Source organism: Arachis ipaensis, chromosome B01, assembly GCF_000816755.2.
Source record: "Arachis ipaensis cultivar K30076 chromosome B01, Araip1.1, whole genome shotgun sequence".
Lineage (NCBI taxonomy): Eukaryota > Viridiplantae > Streptophyta > Magnoliopsida > Fabales > Fabaceae > Arachis > Arachis ipaensis.
Window position 1 is genome coordinate 105766675 of NC_029785.2, and position 13044 is coordinate 105779718.

The following is a 13044-nucleotide window of genomic DNA, read 5'->3' on the forward strand; positions in this document are numbered from 1 at the left end:
TGATCCAGATCACTTAGTTCATTGATGAACAAGGGAGGTTCAACTTCCCAAGTATCAATGCCAAATAATTTGGCATTTAGCTTCATGATTGCACCAAGAAACTTGGCAGTTTGCTCTTCAGTAACATCCCATTCTCTTCAGAAGAGGAATACTCATTAGAGCTCATGAATGGCATAAGGAGGTTTAATGGGATCTCTATGGTCTCTAGATGAGCCTCAGAGTCCTTTGGTTCTTCAGAGGGAAGCTCCTTATTGATCACTGGACGTCCCAGGAGGTCTTCCTCCTTGGGATTCACGTCCTCCTCTCCCTCATTGGGTTTGGCCATTTTGGTTATGTCAATGGCCTTGCACTCTCCTTTTGGATTTTCTTCTGTATTGCTTGGGAGAGTGCTAGGAGGGATTTCAGTGATCCTTTTACTCAGCTGGCCCACTTGTGCTTCCAAATTTCTAATGGAAGACCTTGTTTCATTCATGAAACTTACAGTGGCCTTAGATAGATCAGAGACTAAGTTTGCTAAGCTAGATGAGTTCTGCTCAGAATTCTCTGTCTGTTGCTGAGTGGATGATGGAAAAGGCTTGCCATTGCTAAACCTGTTTCTTCCACCATTATTAAAGCCTTGTTGAGGCTTTTAATCCTTCCATGAGAAACTTGGATGATTTCTCCATGATGGATTATAGGTGTTTCCATGAGGTTCACCCATGTAATTTACCTCTGCTATTGCAGGGTTCTCAGGATCATAAGCTTCTTCTTCAGAAGATGCCTCTTGAGTACTATTGGATGCAGCTTGCATTCCATTCAGACTTTGAGAAATCATATTGACTTGCTGAGTCAATATTTTGTTCTGAGCCAATATGGCATTCAGAGTATCAATCTCAAGAACTCCCTTCTTTATAGGCGTCCCATTATTCACAGGATTCCTTTCAGAAGTGTACATGAACTGGTTATTTGCAACCATGTCAATGAGTTCTTGAGCTTCTGCAGGCGTTTTCTTTAGGTGAATGGATCCACCTACAGAGGTATCCAATGACATCTTAGATAACTCAGACAGACCATCATAGAATATATCCAGGATGGTCCATTCTGAAAGCATGTCAGAAGGACACTTTTTGGTCAGTCCTTTGTATCTCTCCCAAGCTTCATAGAGGGATTCACCTTCTTTTTTTCTGAAGGTTTGAACATCCACTCTAAGCTTGCTCAGCTTTTGAGGAGGAAAGAACTTGGCTAGGAAAGCCTTGACCAGCTTATCCCAAGAGTTCAGGCTATCCTTAGGTTGAGAGTCCAACCATACTCTAGCTCTGTCTCTTACAGCAAAAGGGAAAAGCATGAGCCTGTAGACTTCAGGATCTACTCCATTAGTCTTAACAGTATCACATATCTGCAAGAATTCAGTTAAGAACTGAAAAGGATCCTCAGATGGAAGTCCATGAAACGTGCAGTTCTGCTGCATCAGAGAAACTAATTGAGGTTTCAGCTCAAAGTTGTTTGCTCCAATGGCAGGAATGGAGATGCTTCTTCCATGTAAATTGGAATTAGGTGCAGTAAAGTCACCAAGCATTCTCCTTGCATTATTATTATTATTTTCAGCTGCCATCTCCTCTTCCTGTTCGAAAATTTCTGAAAGGTTCTCTCTGGATTGTTGTAATTTAGCTTCTCTTAATTTCCTCTTCAGAGTCCTTTCAGGTTCTGGATCTGCTTCAACAAGAATGTTCTTGTCCTTGCTCCTGCTCATATGAAAAAGAGAGAACAGAAAAATAATAAAAATAGGGGTCCTTTTTACCACAGTATAGAGGTCCCAGTGTGAGTTAGAAGAAAAGAGGAAGAAGAAATTTGAACACAGATGGAAGAGGGGGTTCGAATTTGGGTGAGATGAAGTGTTAGTAGATGAATAAATAAATAGAGGGAGATGAGAGAGAAGGGGAATTTTCGAAAATGATTTTTGAAAAAGAGTTAGTGATTTTCGAAAATAGTTTTTGAAAAATGTTAGTAATTTTTTTTCAAAAATTTTAAAATCAAAAGTTAAAATAATTAGTTAATTAGAAAGAAATTTTTGAAAAAGGGGGAAGATATTTTCGAAAATTAGAGAGAGAGAGTTAGTTAGGTAGTTTTGAAAAAGATAAGAAACAAACAAAAAGTTAGTTAGTTAGTTGAAACAAATTTTGAAAAGATAAGAAGTTAGGAAGTTAGAAAAGATATTTTGAAATCCAATTTTTGAAAAAGATATGATAAGAAGATAATTCTGAAAAGATATGATTGAAATTAGTTTTTGAAAAAGATTTGATTTTTTTTTAAAATCACAATTAATGACTTGATTCACAAGAAATCACAAGATATGATTCTAGAACTTAAAGTTTGAATCTTTCTTAACAAGTAAGTAACAAACTTGAAATTTTTGAATCAAAACATTAATTGTTATTGTTATTTTTGAAAATTTGATGTAAAATTAGGAAAAAGATTTTTGAAAAATGTTTTTGGAATTTTCGAAAATAACTAAGAAATTTGAAAAAGATTTGATTTTTGAAAAAGATTTTGAAAAAGATAAGATTTTCAAATTGATGAGAGAAAAAAGGGAAGATATTTTTGAAAAAGATAAGAAACAACTTGATTTTAAAAATTTTTTGAAAAAGTCAATCCAAATTTTCGAATTTGATGAGAGAAAAAAGGGAAGATATTTTTTTGATTTTTGAAATTTTGAATGATGAGAGAGAAAAATTAAAAACATCATTTTCATGTTTTTCTCTTTTATTTTTGAATCAAAACAAGGGATGCATGCAAGAACACTATGAATGTCAAGATGAACACCAAGAACACTATGAAGATCATGATGAACATCAAGAACATATTTTTGAAAAATTTTTAATGCAAAGAAAACATGCAAGACACCAAACTTAGAATTCTTTAATGCTTAGACACTAAGAATTCAAGAATGCATATGAAAAACAAGAAAAGACACAAAACATGCAAATGCAAAGATCAAATAAGAAGACTTACCAAGAACAACTTGAAGATCATGAAGAACACTATGAATGCATGAATTTTCGAAAAATGCAAGGTGCATATGCAATTGACACCAAACTTATGATGTGACTCAAGACTCAAACAAGAAACACAAAAAAATATTTTTGATTTTTATGATTTTCTAATTTTTTTGTATTTTTATTTTAATTTTTTTCGAAAATCATTTTGAAAAAGAAAAATAAAGATTCCAAAATTTTTAATATGAATTCCAGGAATCTAGCATTTTTAAACTAAAGCTCCAATCAGAGGGTCAGGCATGGCTTAATAGCCATCCAAGCTTTAGCATGTAGCAGGTAGATCATGAATCAGCAGTAGGTGGATTAGCACCAACTAGCTTGCTCTTGATAACGAATTGGAAGCCTCAGTCTAAATGAATTTAGACATGGCTTTACAGCCAGCCAGGCTTCACACGCTTTATGAAACACTAGAATTCATTCTTAAAAATTCTGAAGAAAAATATATTTTTGAAAACATTTAAAATTTTTTTTTTCGAAAACAAGGGAGAAAATTTTGAAAGATTTAAAAAAAATTTTTTTTGAAAATAAAAGAAAAAGAAAATTACCTAATCTGAGCAACAGGATGAACCGTCAGTTGTCCAAACTCGAACAATCCCCGGCAACGGCGCCAAAAACTTGGTGCGCAGAAATTGTGATTACACTTTGATTATGTAAAATTCATCGCTCTTTCTTTCGCTGGTAATGGCGCCAAAAACATGATGCCAATACCATGGTTCACAACTTCGCACAACTAACCAGCAAGTGCATTGGGTCGTCCAAGTAATACCTTACGTGAGTAAGGGTCGAATCCCACGGAGATTGTTGGTATGAAGCAAGCTATGGTCACCTTGGAATGATGATGATTGTCACGTTCATCACATTCAGGTTGAAGAGCGAATGAATATCTTAGAAGCGAAATAAGATGAATTGAATAGAAATATTAGTACTTTGCATTAATCTTTGAGGAACAGCAGAGCTCCACACCTTAATCTATGGAGTGTAGAAACTCTACCGTTGAAAATACATAAGTTAAAGGTCCAGGCATGGCCGAGATGGCCAGCCCCCAAAACGTGATCACAGGATCAGAATACAATCCAGGATGTCTAATACAATAGTAAGAGGTCCTATTTATAATAAACTAGCTACTAGGGTTTACAGAAGTAAGTAATTGATGAATAAATCCACTTCCGGGACCCACTTGGTGTGTGCTTGGGCTGAGCTTTAACTTTCCACGTTCAGAGGCCATTTGTGGAGTTGAACGCTAGGTTTTGATCCATTTCTGGCGTTCAACTCTGGTTTTTGATCCCTTTCTGGCGCTGAACTCCAGAATTGGGCAGAGAGCTGGCGTTGAACGCCAGTTTGCGTCGTTTAAACTTGAGTAAAGTATGGACTATTATACATTGCTGGAAAGCCCTGGATGTCTACTTTCTAAAGCAATTAGAAGCGCGCCATTTTGAGTTCTGTAGCTCCAGAAAATCCACTTTGAGTGCAGGGAGGTCAGAATCCAACAGCATCAGCAGTCCTTCTTCAACCTCTGAATCTGATTTTTGCTCAAGTCCCTCAATTTCAGCCAGAAAATACCTGAAATCACAGAAAAACACACAAACTCATAGTAAAGTCCAGAAATATGAATTTAACATAAAAACTAATGAAAACATCCCTAAAAGTAACTAGATTCTACTAAAAATATACTAAAAACAATGCCAAAAAGCGTATAAATTATCCGCTCATCAAGGATCCCTGAGACCCCTCTTGACACTCTTCCTAGTAACACTGAAGTGAACCTAAGAGAAGAGTACAAGGCCATCACCACTGAGGCTGATGCCGAATCTGGAGAGACTGGGAAGGCATTGAACGCCAGTGAGGAAGACCTCACTTGGCGTTCAACGCCCAAACTGGCTAAGAGCCTGGCACTGAATGTCACTAAGGAAGCCCTCACTGGGCGTTCAATGCCCATCTTGGCACCAGAGCTAGCGTTGAACGCCAGTGAGGGCTGGCATTCAACGCCCCAACATGCAAGGAAGCGGATATTTTTTACGCTTTTTGGCATCATTTTCATATAGTTTTTAGCATATTTTGTTTAATTTTTATTATTTTTTCATAGGTTTTAGTGTCAAATTCACATTTTGGATTCTACTTTGAGTTTGTGTGTTTTTGTATAAATTTAGGTATTTTTTGACTGAAATTGAGGAGCTGGAGCAAAAGTCTGATTAAGCGACAGAGGAAGCACTACAGTTGCTGTCCAAATCTGACCTCCTTGCACTCGAGAGAGCTTTTCTAGAGCTATAGAAGTCCAAATAGAACGTTCTTAATGGCTATGAAAAGCTGACTTCTAGAGCTTTCCAGAAATGGATAATAGTCCATACTTTGCTTCAGAATTGAAGGCTGAAAACTGGCGTTCAATGCTAGCATCCTGCCCCAGTCCAGGCGTCCAGCGCCCAAAGGAGGAGACCAGCATCCAAAATGCCCAAAGAGGAACCCCTAGCCAGCGTTCAACACCCTAGAGGCCTCCTAGTACGTGAATCTCATCAAAACTCAGCCCAAACACTCACCAAGTGGGCTCCGGAAGTGGATTTTAGCACTAAAAAGAATGTTTTATCCTTTTTATGTAATCCTTAGTCATTAGTTTAGTATTTAAGGGAGAAGATCACATACTTTGAACTCTCTCTCGATCTCTCCCAGCATATTTCGAATTTCACATTGTATTTTCTATCAGTATGAGTTTCTAAACCTTCTAGGTTAAGGGGAGGAGCTCTGTTGAGTTTTTTTGGATTAATAAAAGTACTACTGTTCTTTCTCAATTCGTGTTTGATTCTCTATTGTAATATGTATCTTCGTTCTCATCAATATGAATGCGTTGAACTGGCATAAGGTTATCACATTCTACATGGGTTCAGAGTGAGTCTTTCATTGGACAATGATGAACTACCAGCTTGATTATACATGTCTTAGACGGCTAATCCACGACTTCGTTAGGAACTTCTTTAAACACCAGTTCAGCCAAAGTATGGGGAGATTAGGGTCTCTGTGGTAGAGGCTAGAACCCAATGGAACAGCATTTTATGATCCAGAAGATCCGACCTTATCTGTGGCATTTTGAGTAGGATCATTAAGGAGAATGGACTGCAGGAGCTTCACCCTCAATCAGAATGGATATGCACTAACCCTGGGATTCAGATCTGGAGGAGTATTGGCTGCTGCTCAAACCAGCATCAATCACATACAGCCTGCCATAGAAGACATCATTCACAATTGAAGAAGATACTAAGACTAGAGTTAATTCAGAAGGACAAAGCATCTCCAAGCCTTAACCATCTTCTTATCACTGGTTACATTCGAATTCACAATGTATTTTATACCCTATTTCACTTTTATGCTTTTAACCAAAACCAACAACTCTTCTATTCGCCTGACTAAGATCTGCAAGATAACCATATCTTGCTTCAAACCACAATCCTCATGGGATCGACCCTGACTCGCTCAGGTATTACTTGGACGACCCAGTGCACTTGTTGGTTCAGATGTACGAAGTGTGGGGATTCGTGCACCACTCGCCTCGTTCTTGTAACCTCTTGTAATTGATGTTGTACTCCTCCACTGTCCTTGAATAACCTATATTGACAACAAATTTTTGCAAGTATGGTACCTTGAATTTTCTTAAGAATTTGCTACCAATGTACCGAATATAAAACATCCACCATGCTCTTGGAGGTTTCCAATCACCTTCGCTATGATTTACTGCTGCCTAGATTGACTCATGATGATCAGAGATTATACCCTTACCATCTCTTCTTACAACATGCATTTGTAAATTACTGAGGAAAAAGTACCACGCATCAGCGGTCTCACCTTTCACGATGGCAAAAGTAATCAGCACAATGTTTTTATTCTCATCTTGCACAATTGTAACCAAAAGGCAACTTTTATATTTTTCGTATAGGTGGGTGCCATCAACCTGAACCAGTGGCTTGTAATATTTGGGGATAAGTATTGTTTTGGTCCCTAACGTTGAGGGTCAGAATCGAAATCGTCCCTCTTGTAATTTTGGATTTAAAATCGTCCTTAATGTGGTGGTGGTGAAGGAGGTAATTATGTTGGTAGTGGTGAGGGTATTTTTGTCCAAAAAAAATTAAAAGGACGATTTTAATACAAAAAATGTTAAGGACGATTTTAAATCCAAAATTACAAGAGGGACGATTTTGATTCTGGCACAAAATTTTAGGGACCAAAATCGTACTTATCCCTAATATTTGAAAACTCTAATGCATAGATTGAAACTCTAGAATACAAGGTGAAGTATCCTAACAATGTCCACTCTTCACCTCCGTTATACGGGGGTCGTGTTTCTATTTGGACTTGTGAACTAGACATCTTCTGAACCATTGCTGAGAACCATAATGGCAAAGCTTGGTAAGATTTTTCCCATCCACTGAAAACTTTGGCTATTGACTTCTACTTTGCCAACCAAGTCTTTCGGTAACTAATGGTGCGGTTGAATCTTTTCTAAACTTTCACAATTATAGATTTTACCTTTATGGATGGGTCGGATTGAACCAATGGCTTCATAGCCTCGCAGCAACCGTGTCTGAGTCTAACTTGGAGTGATCTTGTGAAATCGTTCCCATGGAACACGTGTGTTTCCCGTTGTATCTTTGAATCTCCCAACAAGCTTTCTTCTGTATCAAGAGGGTTCGAATAAACCAATCGCGTCCACGTTCATAAGTCTTGCATTTTTCATAGAATGTCTATGGCTCAGATTCATAAACAATATAAATTGACTCCTCTGGAGATAGTGTGATGGTGTAAAAATAAACTCAGCAAGTGCACCGAATCGTATCAAGTAATACCACGGTGAATGGATATTATTTCCATGAGGATTAAAGGATCGAGTCAACAATGATTAATTGAATACTAATTAGACAATTGAAACAAAAGAATAAGATAATTCAAACTTGTAACAGAGGAAAAGTAAATAAAAAAAAGTAATGAGATGAAAACAAGAATGGTGTGAATTTTAAGGTTTTGGAGATATTCACTCTCTAGGAAAATAATTCTTGTGTTTATTTATTTCAAGGCATGTAAAGGTCAATTCACGACAAATCATAAATAATTAAATTCCAATTCCTTGGAAATTCAATTTCTCTTTAATCCAATTAATCGCTAATTCCTTAGTCAATTATTTAAGAAAAGAGGTTAAGCACAATTTTGATTTATATTCACATAAAATTCAAGAAGGATCATAGGTCGAATTATATATCACTTATTCAAGCTAGTTCTAAACCAATTGAAGGTTATGAGAATTATAAAGTTGCACACTTTTTAACACACTATTCCTAGATGTGTTTAAAAAGTCATGAGAAAGTTTTCAAGCCAATTTCAATATTCAATTTTCCAAAGTAATACTAGAATCCAAAATGGAGTTAGAATATTTTCCAACAATTCTAATCTTTAGGGATGAAGAAAGAAAACTCAATTATGAAATAGATCAAAGCATAAACCTCAAAATAAAATAAACACTTAGATTAATAATCTATGAAAAGATAAACAGAGATCCCAACCTTAACAGAAAAGGTTTAGTTGCTTATTGGTGCACGAGTTCCCACACTTTGTACAACTGAACTAGCAAGTGCACTGGGTCGTCCAAGTAATATCTGAGCGAGTCAGGGTCGATCCCACGAGGATTGTGGTTTGAAGCAAGCTATGGTTATCTTGTTGATCTTAGTCAGGCGGATAGAAGAAGTAGGTATGTTTTTTAAAGCGCATAAAAGGAAATAAATAAAACATGACTCAAAAGTTGTGTAAACTGTGATAAGAAGATGGTTAAGGCTTGGAGATGTCTTGTTCTTCTGGATAACTCTGGTTTTACTGTCTTCTTTAACTGTGAATGATTTCTTCTATGGCAGGCTGTATGTGATCAACGCCGGTTGAGAGGTCGCTAATGCTCCTCCAGATCTGAACCCCAGGGTTAGTATGGATCCATTCTAATTGAGGGTGAAGTTCCTGCAGTCCATTCTCCTTAATGATCCCACTCAAAACACCACAAACAAGGTCGAATCTTCCGGATCAGAGAATGTTGTGCCTTTGGGTTCTAGCCTCTACCACAAAGACTCTAATCTCCCCATACCTCGACTGAACTGATCTTTTGAGAAGTCCCCAACGAAGTCGTGGATTAGCCGTCAAAGAGATGTATAATCAAGCTAGTGGCTCATCATTGTCCGATAAAAGACGCACTCTGAACCCATGTAGAATGAGATAAACTTGTTCCAGTTCAATGCATTCATAATGATGAAAAATGAAGATACATCTTAGAATCGAGAATCAAACACGGATTAAAAAGAAACAATAATACTTTTATTGATCCATAAAACTCAGCAGAGCTCATCCCCTCAACCTAGAAGGTTTAGAAACTCATACTGATAGAAGATACAATATGAAAAACATGTAAAGTATCTATGTCTTTGAATTGTGTAAAAATTCTCAAATAAATACTAGACTAATGATTAAGGATTACATAAGAAGGGTAAAACAGTCTTTTAGTGCCAAAATCCACTTCTGGGGCCCACTTGGTGAGTGTTTGGGTTGAGCTTTGATGAGATCCACGTGCTAGGAGGTCTTTAGGGCATTGAACGCTGGCTAAGGGGTCCTTTATGGGCGTTGGACGCTGGTCTCTTCTCCTTTGGGCATTGGATGCCAGAATAGAGTAGGAGGCTGGTGTTGGACGCCAGTTTTGGGCCTTCAATTCTGAAGTAAAGTATAGACTATTATACATTGCTGGAAAGTTCTCGATGTTAGATTTTCATATCCGTTAAGAACAATCCATTTGGACTTCTGTAACTCAAGAAAAGCTCTTTTTAATGCAAGGAGGTCAGATCCAGACAGCATCTGCAGTGCTTTCTCTGTCTCTAAATCAGACTTTTGCTCTAACTCCTCAATTTTAGCCAGAAAATACCTGAAATTGCATAAAAACACACAAGCTCAAAGTAAAATCCAAAAATGTGAAATTTTCACTAAAACCTATAAAAACTTAATAAAACTTAAATAAAACATACTAAAACTATATGAAAATAATGCCAAAAAGCGTATAAAATATCCGTTCATCACTTATGATATAGAAGAACCAAAAACAGGGATGAAAAGTAATCAGATAAGCTAAGGTAAGATAAAGTGGGATGTCTTTCGGTAGAATTTCTTGGACTTATTTATATTCTAACCTAAACCTAACTTTTAAATTCAAAACAAAATCAAATAAAATCTTTCTTAATCAATCTAAACTAAAAAGTGATATTCTCTTTGTAATTAAAATTCAAACTTGGCCTTGTAATCATGGGCCTTGTAATTGGTCTTGGACTTGGACTTGGGTGAAGTTGTGTGATACTTGGGTGAAGTGTTGGACTTGGTGTGGCACTTGATGGACTTGGCATGCCACGCCTTTGTGGTGGCTTTCCTGGAGACTTCCTAGGCTTTGTACCAGTGTGCCACTTGGTGAAGCTGGCATGACATGCCCATTCATGGAGGAGTGGTCGAAGGAGTGGCACTTGGAATGCTAGGCATGGCACACCTTCTTGTGGAAGTTATGGTTTGAACATGGCGTGGCACGCATTTGGAGGAGTCCTTGGAGGTGTCTAGATCCTGGTGTAGCACGCTGTTGGGAGGGCGTGGCACTTGGAAAGCTTGGGTGTGGCATGCCTTCGTGCCTGAGAGATAGCTTCTTGCTTTGTGTGACACTCCATGGTGGGTCGTGGCACGCCATCTTCCATTGGTCCCTAAAGGTGTTTTTAAGCTAGGATGGTTCCCTAAGAGTTGGCTCAGCATGGCACTTGAAGTTTGGGCGTGCCACACCATGCATTAGCCCTCTTCGAAGGCGTTACACGCCTGTTTTGGGCATCACACGCCATGCCCTTTTTTGGGGCGCTACTTTTACGAGGTTAAAGATGCCAGTCTTGCGTAGCTCAAACTGAACGTCCATTATAGACATATACATATCATTTTGAAGCTCTAGATGTTGGCTTTCTAACACCACTAAAACTGTCTCATTTGGACCTCAATAGTTCAAGTTATGCTCGCTTAAGTATGAAGAGGTCAGGATTGACAACATTTACAAATTCTCTTCGAAGGCATTGCACTTCCCTGGGGATTCTCTGCTTGTTCCTCTTTTTTTGGCCTTGTTTAAAATCTTTTAACAATCTCCTAAACATATCAAAGTCAAAATAACTCTACATAAAATCAATTAAGTCACAAGAATCTCAATTATAATAAGAAAATCACTAACTTTAATCAAAGGAATGATAAAGAAAAAGGTTTAATTACTCTGTTGGTCCCTATAGTTTTACCAAATTTTTAATTAGGTCCCTATACTTTTTTTTCTTTTAATTGGGTCCCTACACTGCTTTAATTTTGTAATTAAGTCCTTCCTAGCATAAAAAATATTAGAGTTAACTGAATATTTCTTCACAAATTGAAGGTATTTATAATTAAAAACTTAATTAAATTTTTTATTGCATATATTTTGGTAAAAATATTATGTTAATTTTAACATTTTTAACATGAAAATAATGTAATTACAAAACTAAAAGCAGTGTAGGGACCAAATTAAAAGGAAAAAAAAGCATAGTGACCTAATTAAAAATTTGGGAAAACTATAGGAACCAACAGAATAATTAAACCAAAGAATAATAACTAAAGATGCTCATGCATCATAATTTAACTCCGAATTGCCGCGATGACTGATTTTCTAGAATTGTATTCTATTTCGATCCTGTACTCCCCATCTTCATGTTCAACAACACCTATAAAAAAAATAAATTGTCGCTCATCGATCCGTGAAAAAATTAAGGAAAACATACTATCCACTCCTCATGTACCTATGTTCGCATATTTGGGGAACTTCGGTGCATGCATGGCATCAAGATCCAAGCTACGCATAAAAGGTGGAATGTCCATGGGTTGACTGACTGCGGGTGGAACCACTAAAGTTTACGCGACTACCTCACCTCCCCCCTTTCTGTCTTCGTCGTCGTCCTCGTCACTGGCTTTGTACGTAGCTTTAAACTCCTCTTCGCTATTAGTTTTTATTCCTTCGTATGTTTTAGCTCTGTCATCCTGCACATATGGGTTATGTTGAATCTCATCTACAGCTATATATTTAAACTCAACTTACAAATCAATCATTGGGTGTTGCACGTGAGTTTGCTGGTGAATATGAAATATCTGTTGACTACTTGTTTCGTCAACAATCAGCATAATCTCAAACTGTATTAAGACGCCAAATACGACAACCGGACTCTTGTAGAGAATATTGCTCACCCTCTTTAAAATATCACTCTCTATGCTTTGACGAGACCGTATTGTAGTTCTGGGAACGTTATAGTGCATGAAACCACAAACGAAAATGGATTCTCACACGCAAAGCTCACTCCCTCATATGTATTTTGTATAATCTCACAATTGTAGTAAACCACTATATTTGCAGTGCCCTCCATCACACCAACAAGGTACTAAAACACCTCTCTCGCAATGAAATAAAATGATAACGAGCTTCAGTTTTTATAGGTAGAAGACTCACCTCGCAGGTTACATGTTGGAATGGCATCCAACCAGCATTTGACACATGTTCAACATGCAAGGTGCATGTTGCTTGTATGACTGACACGTGTACAACACGTAAGGTGCGTGTTGCTTGGATGACTACCATGTGTTCAACACGCAGGGTGCATGTTGCTCCTGATCAGGACACGTGTCTATCACGCTGCATGCGTGCTGAGTCAGCATGTTACTTGCATATTGGCCCCGCTATATCGGCAACATTCAGCTACCTGTATATACACCAAAAGGCTCTATTTCCAATAAAAACTCACATGCTTTTTCCATACTAAAATTTTTTAGCCTGTCTTTGACGATTTCTTTTCTATATTAGATCATTTTCCATAAATTCTTCAAAAATGGCTCATGTTATAATTTATTGTGGGACTTTATAAAATATTAGTGATGTTTTGTCAAAATGTTAATCACATTTTATTTTTTATAATTAAAAAAT